The following is a 13710-nucleotide window of genomic DNA, read 5'->3' on the forward strand; positions in this document are numbered from 1 at the left end:
GGACTCCGTATTTAGGTGTTCATGCGGCTGAAGTAGTTGAGTTCGATGTCACTTGGTATGATCGTGTGGTTAGGAATCCTTTGAACCAATTGAGAACGTTGCCTCCAATTCCGAAGTACTCGAGGATATGTAGTAATATTCCATGATCAACCATGTCGAAAGTGCTTGACATGTCAAATTGTAGGAGTAGTATGTTCTTTCCAGTTGCAATCGTTTGTTTGAATTTAGTCATGAGAGTGACTAATACAGTTTCGGTACTGTGGTTGGATCGAAATCCTGACTGGGAGTCGTGGAGTATTGCGAATTTATTTAGGTAGTTTGTGAGTTGTTTGGTCTCTAACCCTTCCGTTAGTTTTGTTATTAAGGGAATGGATGCTACTGGCCTGTAGTTGGTTATTTCACTGGCACTTTTCTTTGCGTCTTTGGGTATGGGGGTGAGTAGAATGTTTCCTTTCTCCTTCGGGAAGAGTCCATTTTGTAACATATAGTTCAGGTGTTTCGTTATGTCTGTTATAAATTGTTGAGGCGCAGATGTCATAAGATTGTTTGGACATATATCTAGTTTGCAGTGAGATTTGGCAAATCTTTTGAGCGTTTGGGAGATGATATCCTCTGATAGGATCTCGAAGTTGGTCCAGGTTCTGTCTGCTGGGTGGATGCCAGGATCTGGGTCTAGACAGTCAAGGAGTTCAGCATAGTCGATGGTACTGACAGGTATCTTAAGTCGTAGTTGTATGATTTTCTCGTTGAAGTGTTTCGCGAGATCATCTGCTCCTGGTGTGTCTTTACTGTTGGTTGCGACTGGTGTTGTATCTAGTAGTTTATTCACGAGTTGGAAGATTTTGTGTGTGTCCTTGTAGTTTGGTCCAATTACATTTTTGTAATGTAATGGGTTTTATAGAAGCAGTTGAACGTGTTTTTAACCTTAAATGTCACCGCTTCTCTGGCAGTGGTTTTTTTGGTGCCATTTCTTGCCTGCCTGACACAGTGCACCCCTTTTTCATTCATAATCTTTTTTTTACCATTTTTCAATAACCGGTTTGCTATTTTAATCGGCTTTCAATACAGATATAGATGGTTTATTATATATTTATTCATGATTAGTCTTTTGTAGTAGTGCACATTTATTTATACAGTTAATCACGATTAGCGGTTTTTAGCAATGTATTTTGGTTTGTTTAAAGTTTTACATCAACCATCAATGTAAACTATATCCCTTCATTTGTCTCACAGTATATCCAGTGCGGTCTTTTATCCTGGAATCTACATTCATCTATTGCACCAGGTTTAAATTCTGTTCGCATAGACAGAGGTAGGAGTGCATTTTGATAACCCCTAAATAGTGCATGCTTGTTTTGACCATATCCCATGTATAAAGGTGAGTGTATTATTCGCATAACACAATATTTTTTACTTTGCATGTCCATCTCTTATTTATCAGCCATTTCTTCTGTTTCCGCTTTAACTTATATTCATTATATTTATGTTTTATATACTTTTTATATATGGTTTGACATTCTACTTTATTTTCTGTACACATTGTCTCTTGTGACCTCTTAGGCAGGCAGTTGCGTCCGCAGAAACACGGACCCGAGTCAGGTCATTTCTCTGGTGCCTTTAAATAAAGATCCTTTGAACATTCTCTCCCAGGCTGGAAGTCAGTTTGTCTCCCTCTGCTCCTGTGTGGCTTTTCCTTGAAACAGAGAGGTAAACAGCCCAATCAACTGTCTAAGTCAGGGGTGTGCAACCACTGTTAAGGACCACAACCCAGTCAGGTTTTCAAGACTTCCACAATGAATATGCTTGAGATTGATTTGCATGTACTGCTCCCACTGTATGCAAATCAGGATCATGCATATTAATTGTGGAAATCTTCAAAGTCCAACCGTGTAGCGGTCCTCCAGGATCGTGATTGCCTATCCCTGCAGCTAAGTCTTCAACTGGACCTATTAATACCTTTGTGGTCAACGGAGAAGCAGAAAATATATGAGAGTTCCACTAGGATCTACCTTAGGTGGCGAACAAATGATCCTTTGGGAATGAACCAAGAGCCCCTTCCCCACCCCCCACCCCCAACTTGGAATTGCAAACATGCTTCTCTGACGCTATTATCGAGCAAGAACTACTGGGTCAGGTCTCAGTGGTGTCGGCTTCCATTGTGATATAGCTTTCAGGTGTAGAGGACAATGCTCAATTTTGAGCGCGTAGTCTTTCCTGTGGCTTTGGTAGCACTGACGGAGAGGAATGATGGTAGAAAGTCTGAAGAAGTTACTGCTTTCTCACTGGAGATTGTGAGTAAACCATCTGTTATGTTTGATAATTTTTATTGATGACATCGCACAGACAGGAAATAACACAATCTGCTAATCTCAGTACAATATGTATGTCAGTAACCAGGTTGAATCAAATCTACACTCGTCTATGCATCATCACATTTAACATTTTCAAAACTACCCATCCCCTTCCCTTCCTGACGGAGTAGCAAAATATAGTACTGTTGTGTAGAAGTACATCTTGACCTTGAAATTTACACAAACAACAAATCATTTTTCCCATGTAACAATCCCCCCCTACTCCCTCCCCTTCCCCTCGTGAGCTGCTTAGATATTTAGGATATAGCTGCGACCTCTAGAAGGCAAGGTCAGCCACAGCGGTTCCCATTGCATGCGAAATTTCTCACCCGATTCGGTATCCAGGGAACGGACACCGCATCTCTCAAGTTTCATCTGATAAAGTAACTGCGTTCTCCAGTAGACCACTGGAGGTTTCGAGTCGGACAGCCAAAATTTCAAAATGGTGGAGATCCCATATAGTGTCGCCAAACGCACAAATCTCTTGAACCCTTGGGGTGGCAATCCCGAAAATTTATATTTATAAAACAAGAGGAGGGGATCGCAGACCACGGTGCACCCCCACATTTGTTGTAATGTTTGAGTGATCTCACCCCAGAATTCCATCACCAAGGGGCACAGCCAAAACATATGACCAATACTGGCCTCCCCTCTGCCACACCTAGGACAGGCCCCGTCACAGGACTCTATCATATGTGCAGCCCTCTTAGGAGGTATATATGTTCTTAATAAAAATCTGTATAGTCGCTCACGCTGTACGACCGACACTTGTAGCCCATATAGTTTTTTTATAAAATCCTTGCATATGTCGGTCGTAACTGCAACTTCCAGGTCAGTTGACCAATCTTGGGCCAAGCGCGCATAGTCTATTTCAGAGGTGGAATCCTTTAATTGCTGGTGATGGAACCTGAGGGGAACTGATAACTGGGCGCCCAGTGAATATGTCTCCCTCAGTGTGTCTATTACATCCTCTGTTAGGTCAGTCCATTTCAGGGATGCTATGTAATGTTTTAACTGAAGATGTTCAAAGTGATTACTCCCCTGTATCCCAAATTCCTCCACTAGTGTCTGAAGGGTTTTTATTTTCCCCTCTTCATCAACTACATGTGACAGATAATGGATGCCCCGAGCTGCCCATTGTCTGAAAACACTGTTCCCCTGTCCTGGTGGGAAGTCGGGATTATTCATGATAGGCAGTAGAGGAGTGGTCTTGGCTGTAAAGTAATATTTCCTACACACCCATCGCCATGTGTTTCTAAGGGATTGCAACAAGGGGTGCCTCTGAAACGCGCGTGTAGGTAATCGGTTACCTGAATGTAATAAATAACTGAAATGTATCTCCGGAAAAATAGTAGTCTCAACTTCGGTGACAGAGAACTCTTGGGTACCCCGATACCAGTCGTTAATATGACGCATCGCACTGGCGGTTGCTAAGTTCCGCACGCTCAGAAGTCCCATCCCCCCTTGTTCCCTCGGGGTTGTGATCACTGTCATCGACAATCTGGGGCGTTTCCCTTTCCATAATAACCCCTGAATTTGCCTATCCAGGGCTTTTTCATCCTTTCCTTTCAAATACAGGGGTAGCTGCTGAAAAAGATAGAGCCATCTCGGGGCTATAAGCATATTAAAGAGAGCAATACGCCCCCATATAGATAATGGTAGGGTCTGCCACAGGGATAATCTGTGTTTCATATTTTCCATCAGTGGACCTACATTAATTCTGTACAGTGAGGATATATCCCGTGGGATCATTATTCCTAAATATTTTAAAGCCCTATCCTCCCATTGCAACGGAAAGGTTCCCTGCCACCTCTCACGTACAACTTCATCCACTGCTAAGGCACAGGACTTCTGAAGGTTTAAGGAAAAACCCGATAGCTCACCATACTCTTTCAGAATCTCTAGGGCTCTTTGCAGTGAGGGCTGTGGGTCACGCAAAACCAAAAGAATATCATCTGCATACGCTAAGGTTTTGACCTCCGCCCCTCTCATCTGTACTCCTTTAATCTCCCCGGAGCCATTTAAGAGTCGCAGCAGGGGCTCCAGTGACAGATCAAACAGGAACGGGGACAAAGGACACCCCTGCCTCGTTCCTCGCTTAACGGGGAACCACTCCGATCGGTTCCCATTTGCTATGATCTGTGCCCCCAGTCCTGCGTAGAGCACCCTAATAATCTGCATGGCCTCTCCCGGGAGTCCCACCCATTCCAGTACTTGTAGCAGATATCCCCAATTAACATGGTCAAATGCCTTAGAGGCGTCTAGACTCACTAGCATGAGGGGGTCATTGTTGTTTTTACAAAGTGCCATGGCAAGGAGGATCTTTCGAATGTGTGAAACCGAGTGGCGTTTGGGAACGAATCCCACCTGTGCGGGGCCCACCAAAGCTGAGATATGTTCTGCCAATCTGTTGGCCAGAATTTTGGCAAGTAGTTTAATATCTACATTGATAAGCGATATTGGGCGGTAAGAATCAGGATCGGTTGCCACCTTCCCAGGCTTTGGTAGCAACGCAACTAGGGCCGTATTTTCATGTTTCGGGAACTCCCCTCTCTCTGTCACTTCCTGAAAGTAATCTAATAATATCGGAATGAGAGGCAATTGTAATGCTTTATAAAACTCTCCGGAAAATCCGTCAATCCCTGGCGCCGAGTTATGTTTCAATCCACCAATAGCTCTCTGCAGTTCTCTTGATTGTATCGGCTGGGCTAATTGCTCCCGTGCTTCTGGTGTTAATTTTGGCATCCCAGCCCTAGTTAAGAGTGCCTCTGTTACTTGTTTTGGGGGCGAGCCCGTTGAGTTATATAGGTCCTGAAAATGTGCCTGTACAATTTGCAAAATATCAGTTGTTCTGTTCCTCAGATCTCCCTCTTTATTCCTCAGGGCCGTGATGGTACGGTTCCCGATCCTAGTCTGGACCAACTTTGCCAATATGCTCCCTTGCCTATTGCCATATTTATGTAATCTGTACTTTTGATATATTATGCCTCTTTCGGTCTGCTCGTGTATTAGCGAGTTTAAGGTGGCCTGGAGAGCCTCGTAGTTATCTCTGTTAATTTGGGTCGGGGAATTTAGGTATGTACGCTTGGCCCCCCCTAGCCTATCTGATAAATTGATAATGCTAGCTGCTATTTTCCGTCGTCTCGTTGCTACGTACGAGATAACTTCCCCCCTCATCACGGCCTTTGCAGTGCACCAAAACAAAGTCGGGTCTGATTTGTGCTGTTGGTTATGTAATGAGAACTCCTCCCATTTTTGGTGCAAGAATTTCACAAAAGCCACATCTTTAATTAGATAATTGGGGAATCTCCATGTCCTAGCTGCCCGACTTCCTACGTGATCTATCAACTGAAACCACACTGGGGAGTGGTCTGAGATCAACTCTTGTTCTATGCCAGCTGCTGTTACGTTTGAGAAAAGCCGGCCTGATATAAACAAATAATCTAACCGGGCCCAGGTCCCATGGGCCCGGGATCGGTGAGTATAGTCCCTTACCTCAGGATATAGGGATCTCCAAACATCTACCATCCCAATATCCGTAATGAACGATGGAAGGATCCCTCGGTCCCCATCGTTCCCAGCCCTGGCATTCCGACTGCCTGTGCAGTCCATGCTTGGGTTCATCAATGTGTTCATATCCCCTGTAATGATTAGATTCTTGTCCCTATAAGGTAGCAGGACCCGCAGTAGCTCTGAAAAGAAATCTGAGGTAGAGGGGGTGGGTGCATATACAGATAACAAGAATATTTCAGACCCTTGTAGGTTTAGCTTAACTAACAGGTAGTGCCCATTCTCATCTCGCATTATAACCTCAGATGTACAGACCAGATGTTTACGGTATAAAATCGCTACTCCCCCTTTTCTCTTGCCGGAGGACACATAGTCTACTTGTCCCACCCAGTCTCTCTGCAATTTCTGATGTTCTGCGTCAGAGAGCCTCGTCTCTTGTATACAGGCTATGTCCACTCCCATCCTCTTCAAATGTGTTAAGATCTTCCTCCTTTTTATTGGGGAGGAAACTCCTCCCACATTCCATGTTACTATTTTATAGTTGGAAGAGCCCACACACAAATTGTTCTATCAGTGAAACCTTAGTTATATATAAATCAGTGCCAAGGCCCCAGCCCTTCCCCGGCACCCAACTATTCTCTTCCACCGCTGTCTTGGGAAACTTATCTCTTCCCCACCAAATTAAGATATCGCAGTTTATCACCCCGTGTTCATAACTATAGCAGCCCGCGATCCCTCCCGATCCCCCACCCACCCCAAACCCTTTTCCTTGTCCCAACGTAACTTGTTCTAAGCCCTTGTTGTCTCCCCCCTTATGCCCCTTATCATAGCTATAAGTTTGTGACTCCACTTTGTCGTCACCGAGGCCACCACTCCCTTTAGTGTCATTACTTACTTCAACATTCACAACTTAAAGTTAAACCGTTTTCCAGTTGTCTAAACTTAGTACTCAAAACCACCAACTATTTAGAACAGTATGTCCCAACAGATAAATTCAACTAGTCTCATACCAGTTCTTAATCATGGGACCACTTCTTATTGGCCCAATTCGCCATTTATATAATCCATGGCCAATTTCTCAGATGTAAAGGAGCTCACTTCCCGTCTTTATGGATTTTGAGAATCGCTGGGTATGTCAGGGCAAAACGGATTTTCTTCTCTGCTAGCGCCGAGCATGCCGGATGAAACCGTCGTCTCTTTTCTTGCAGGCCTGCAGAGTAGTCCGGGAAAATTAAAATTCTCCGTCCATCGTATTGTAGAGTGTCCCTTTTTGATTTAAATCCTTGCATAATCTCCTCTTTGTGAATATAGTTGTGGATTTTTATGATGACCACACGGGGTTTTTGCTTCTCTGCTTGTAATCTCCCCAGCCTGTGGGCTCTCTCAATGCAAAAACCCCCACTACTGTCCGAGAGGGCAAATTCTTGCTGCAGCCACTTTTCCAAGAGGGAACCCAAACTTTTCTCGGCAATCGATTCGGGGATACCGACCAGCCTCAGATTTGAGCGTCGCGCTCTATTTTCGAGGTCTTCCATTTTCTCCGCTTGTAGCCTGAGCTGTTGTTCCATTTCTGCCATTCTCGGCTGGTGAACATTGCACGTGTCCTCTATCGTCGATACCCTTTGTTCTATTTCATGGGTTCTTTTTGATAGATCCGCCACGTTCGCGTCCATCTTCCCCAGTTGGTTTGCCAGCGATTGGAATCTCGGCTCCAGGGCCTCCACCACCGCCGTAGTCAACTGAGTAAGTTGCCGTTCTGAAAATTCTTCCCGCCCGCCGTCCGCCATTTTGGGCTCCGCGGGCGAGGGTGGTAACTTCCCCTTCTCCACCTTTACACTTCGCTTAGATGTTCCAGCCGGCATGGGGAGCAAGAAATGTTCCATACACGCTCCGAAGTTCAGGGTCGTATTTAAAATTCGATTTTGCTGCAGTATTCAGGTGTTTGTCGTGAAATAAGAGGAGCGGGGACCCGGAGCTCAGCCTCTATGCTGTTACCGCTCCCAGCGCATCACGTGACCCAAAAACCATCTGTTATGACTTTGGATATGATTTGGCTTGCTACATCAGATTTGGTATAGGTTATTCTTCCATTAGTTCAAAACTAGTTAAGCAAATGAGTATATTAGAAAAAAAGACGAGCAATATGAGCAGAGTAGGCTAGAGTGTGAGTTAGCCAAACTAATGGGAACATGAAAAATGATCATAACTTCCAGCATGCCAAGTAAACAGATCTTTTAATGCCCACCAAAATGAAGGTAAATGCATTTGTTGTGTTTCTAGATATCTTAAGTATTTCATGTAATGCACATTGAAAATGCAAATTTTAAAAATGGTCTCTATTACCTTCATTTTTGGTGAGCGCTCCAGTTTCACAGACCATGAGATAATTTCCAAGAGCTACTGAATAGAGACGGTGTCCATCTATCAAAAGAAGGGACGAAGTGTCTTCTATAACATACTAATATAAAAAGAGGGTTTCAAACTAAATTCACTGGGGATGGATGAGAAAAGCCCCCAAGTCATTAATAACCCTCAAGAACATAAGATATCAAATACCTTTAAAGAAATGGGGAAAAAAGGGTAATATTTGGAGAGCTTTGTATACCAATGTCCGTAGTACGAGACAAATTTCTAGATCTAGAAGTTGTAATGGTAGAAGATGACTTGGATTTAGTGGCGGTCAGAGACATGGTTCACAGAGAACCATGACTAGGATATAGTTATATCTAGCTATAACCTATTCAGGAAGGACAGGGTAGGAATGAATGGAGGAGTGGCATTATATGCTAAGAATGATATTAAAGTGACAGAATTGCAGGATATATGGGGTAAGGAAAAAGCTCTGTGGGTTAATCTGGAATAAAGGAATGGAAAATCTATTTACATTGATGTGATATACAGGCCTCCTTCACAGTCAGAAGAAATGGAGAGAGACTTAATTGAAGACATTCATATGATAGTATGAAAGGGGAAGTACTACTAAAAAGGTGATTTTAATATGCGGACATTGATTGGGGCGCCCCGCTGCGGGGTCTAGAAGCAAGGGGATCTTGGATTCTCTACAGGAAGAATTGTTCCAGCAGTTGGAAATGGAACCCATGCAGAATGGAGCTATTCTGGACCTGCTGATTACAAATGGGGAGAGTGTTTCTGATGCTACGGTAGGTGATCATTCGGCATCTAGTGATTACCGAATGGTATGGTTCAATATTAATACACAGGAGGAAAGGGCTTATTCAAGACTGAAGGTTCTAGACTTCAAAAGAACTAACTTTGTCAAGACAGGGAAATATCTCAAGGAAGAGTTAGCTGGATGGGAACAGCTGAAGGAAATAGAACAGCAGTGGGCAAAACTGGAAGGAGCCATTTTAAAGGCAACAAACCTTTATGTTAAAAGAGTACATAAAAGTAAGAGGAAAAGGCAGTCACTTTGGTTCTCAAATGTAGTAGCTGAAAAGGTTAAGGGCCTGCTCTTTTTTAAGATCTTTGTGAGTGATACTACAGAAGGAGTGTCTGGAAAGGTTTGTCTCTCTGGGATGATACCAACTCTAATAGGGTAGACATCCTGGAGGGTATGGATAGCATGAGGAGGGACCCAGCAAAGCTTGAAGAATGGTCTGGAAATTGGCACCTAAGATTTAATGCTAAAAAATGCAGGGTCATGCACTTGGGTTACAAAAAAAACAAGGAAACAGTATAATATAGAGGGTGAAGTACTTCTGTGTATAAAAGAGCAGGAATTGGGAGGTTATCGTATCTGATGGTGACCAAACAGGTAGAAAAGGCGATGGACAAAGCCAGAAGGATGCTCAGGTGCATAGGGAAAGGAATGGCCAGCAGGAAAAGAGAGGTGACAGTGCCTTTCTATAAGACTCTGGTGAGGCCCCATTTAGAATACTGTATGCAATTCTTGCGACAGCACCTTCAAAAAGATATACAGATGGATTTGGTTCAGAGGACGGCTACAAAATTGTTCAGTGGTCTCTGTCAGTATATGGGGACAGACTTATAGACCTCAATATGTATACTCTGGAAGAAAGGCGGAAGAGAGGGGATATGATAGAGATTTTTAAATATCTCTGTGGCATTAATGTACAGGAGGTGAGCTTTTTTTCAAATGAAGGAAAACTCTGAAATGAGTGGGAAAAGGATGAAGTTAAGAGAAGTAATCTAAGGAAATATTTTTCTCGGAAAGGGTGGACATGTGGAATAGCCTCCTGATGGAGGTGGTGGGGACAAGGACTGTCTGAGTTTAAGAAAGCATGGGACAGGTACGCAGGAAAGGAGGAGATAGTAAATGCAGACAATGGGCAGACTGGATGGACCATTTGCCCTTATCTGCCATCTTGTTTCTATGTTTGCTTGGAATACTGGAAGCTACATAAATTATGCATGGGCTTAAATGGACAGGGGCAGTTAATTTTTTGATGTTACTGCATTTCGTTCTGTGCTATTATTTTGATGTTAGTATGTTAATTATATTAGATTATAATTATAATTTTACTTGTAAATTTTAAACTGAACAGGTGGAATAAGTATTATTAACATGAGCCTGGATACTGACAGATATACAAGGTATTCAAGCAGTTTTTGTGTGGGGCAGAAAAAGCAAACTTTCTCTTTTTGAAATAAGCGCACTTTTCTTGAGCATCATTCTTGAAATCAAGATTAATCATGAGTGTCTATGGGCCTGTACAGTCTTAAAACTCTCTCAAAAGAATCAATGGCTCACCCATCATATGCTGTCCTTACTCCTTTCCCTTTGCCCACAAGTGATCTAACTTTCTCAGATCTTTCAACGAAGAGAATCTGCAAATCCTATTTTGCACACATCTCACATGCACTGACCCACAGAGATGTTATGTGGGCAGAGAACATTGTATTCTGAGAAATCTTTCTTCTAAGGCAGGGGTTCTCACTTCAGTTCCCAGGACACACCCAGCCAGTCAGGTTTTCAGGCTACCCAGAATAAATATGCGTGAGATTTGCTTACAATGGAGGCAATGCATGCAAATTTCTCTCATGCATATTCATTGTGGATAATGTGAAAACCTGACAGGACAGGACCCAGTCCTCAGTACACACCTAGCCAAAGATGACCAAGTGTACAAGCAACCATCCCTGGGGGCATCAAAGATGAAGTTCTTGCACTTTTGGCTCTTACGAGCAGATTTAACCAATGAATGGTGAGGTAACTACTATTTTTTCAATCCAGGAGTCATCTGGATTCTCTACATACAATTCACTTTGTTTACATGATACATAGAGACAGAGTCTTCCACATTCTCATCCGTGTATCCCCAAAGATCTTGTGAACAGACACAATCATGCCTTCCTTGGAAGGGTCAAAGAACTGGAGAACTTTTATCATATAAGGACTTATTGCAGCTGTATGCGCTGTTAGGAGAGGAATGGGATCAAAATTTATATAGAGGACTGCAACTCCCCATAGTTTTGGCTATCATTTTGGAGACTGGTCACAAAATGCTTTATAGAAAATATATGACTCAACAAAAGCTATAGCAACATGGGAATTTGGGGGCATGTTAAATATTGAAAAAAGAGCAGATGTGGTCCTTCTCCACAAAAGCAGAAGTAAGGAAAGGGTTGGGAACTGCAGGTTGGTAAATCTGACTTCTGTGGTAAGCAAATTAATGGAAACACTTTTAAAACAGAGAATAGTAATGTTTTTTTAATCCAGTGGATTACATGGCCCGAGGCAACATGGTTTCACTAGAGGCAGGTCTTGTCAGACAAACCTGATTAATTTCTCTGACTGGGTGACCGAGAGTTGGATCGAGGGAGAGCACTAGGTGGGGTAAATTTAGATTTTAGCAAAGCATTTGACATGGTTCTACATAGACAACTAATATATAAACCGAGTACCCTCGGTATGGGCCCTAAAGTGATTGGGTTAGGAACTGGTTGAGTGGAAGGTAATGGAGCTCATTCTGAGGAAAAGGATGTTACCAGTGGTGTGCAGCAAGGTTCAGTTCTTTTTAAAGTTTTTGTAAACAATATTGTTGAAGGGCTGTCTGGTAAGGTTTGCCTCTTTACAGATAATACCACAATCTGAAAGAGTAGACACTCCTGATGGTGTGGATAACAGGAGGAAAGACTTAGTGAAACTAGAGTAATGGTCTGGAATTTAGCAGCTTAGATTTAATGCTAAATAAAAAAAAATGCAAAGTCATACAACTGGGCTGCAAAAACCCGAGGGAATGGTACAGTTCAGGGGTGCAGAACGTTTGTGCATGAAAGCAGAATAGACTTGGGTGTGATCGTATGTGATGATCTTAAGGTGGCCAAACAGATAGAAAAGGCGATGGCAAAAGCTAGGAGAGGGAATGCCCAGTAGGATAAAGGAGGTGATGATACCCTTGTATAAAACTCTGGTGAGACCTCATTTAGAATATTGTGTACAATTCTGGTGACCGCACCTTCAAAAAGATATAAACAGGATGGAGTCAGTCCAGAGGGCTGGACTTTCGTCATAAAGCATATGGGGCCAGACAGATCTCAATATGTGTACTATGGACAAAAGGCGGGAGATGGGAGATACGAAAGACACATTTAAATACCTATACTTAAATACCTATATGGCATAAATGCACAGGAGGCGAGTCTTTTTCAACTGAAAGGAAGCTCTGGAACAAGGGGGTATAGGATAAAGGTGAAAGGGATAGACTCAGAAATAACCAGAGGAAATACTTCTTCACGGAAAAGGTGGTAAATTCATGGAACGGCCTCCTGGTGAAAATGGTGGAGACAAAAACAGTATCTGAATTCCAGAGAGCTTGGGACAAGTACATAGGATCTCTAAGGGAGTAATAGGGAGAGCAGGTGGTATGGATGGGCAGACTGGATAGGCCATATAGTCTTTATCTGCCTATGCGTTTCTCTGTTTCAATGAGAGGGTGTGGAGGCCTGGGTTCTTTTTTACATGTGGTGGGCGTGCCCATCATTAGAAGGGTGTGGGGTCAGGTAGCACAAGCAGCCTGGGCCTATGTACAGAGGTCAATGGTGATGGCATCAAACCATCTTTACTTAGTTTTAAAGTGACAGATGAGGATGACATGGAGAAATTACACTGCAGTGGCTAGATACCCATTGGAAAAGGGATCATCTCCCACACATGGAGGCAGTGGTGGACCGGATGAGAATGATATATAGGATGGTGGGATAACTGCATGGAAAAAACACAGGCTGGGAGCTTTTCAGTATGTGAAAAAGTTGTGGTTGCATGCAATAGTATTTTGACGATATGTGATGGCTGTGAATGTGTGAGAAGGAAATAAAGATAGATATTCATATGAAAACAGGAGGGAGAATTTCCTTCTGAGGTTCATGTTTGTAGAGCTTTCATAGTAAGGAAGATCAATACTTTTTTTTTCCAATGGCTATGTAAAATAATAGGTTTGCAAAACTGATTTGTAAAAGCATATTAAAACTAAGAAAAATTCAAATTAAAACAAAACTTATAAAAATGGCTGAAAATCTCAACTGGGATATCCAAGAGGACGGGGTGAAAATGAAGTGATCAATCTGCAAATCCCCCCACCCCAAAATGAGATGAAAAAACAGCGGGGGGGGGGGGGGGGGGGGGGGGGAGAACAGCAGATTGAAAAACTAACCAAGGTGGTCTTATGCTGCATTGTTGTGTGTGAAGTTCCGTACATACGCAATCCAGCTCTAAAGCTTTACATTTCTAAAAGCTAATGGAAAACGCTCCTGTGCAAGACTGTCAGATGTCACCTAATTGTGAAGACTTATCTTGCTCCTCATTGGAGAATGAGACACACTATTCATAGGGTCTTGTATATTTGGAAATCTAGGAAACCACTGTCAC

At 42.9% G+C, this 13710-nt stretch overlaps 1 protein-coding gene across 1 annotated transcript in view; it reads right to left on the reverse strand.

The window, feature by feature from the left end:
* The window catches only part of XPO4 (exportin 4), a 254758-nt gene that overhangs the window by 59247 nt on the left and 181801 nt on the right, over window positions 1–13710 (reverse strand).

The sequence above is a fragment of the Microcaecilia unicolor genome, chromosome 4 (genome assembly GCF_901765095.1).
Source record: "Microcaecilia unicolor chromosome 4, aMicUni1.1, whole genome shotgun sequence".
Classification (NCBI taxonomy): domain Eukaryota; kingdom Metazoa; phylum Chordata; class Amphibia; order Gymnophiona; family Siphonopidae; genus Microcaecilia; species Microcaecilia unicolor.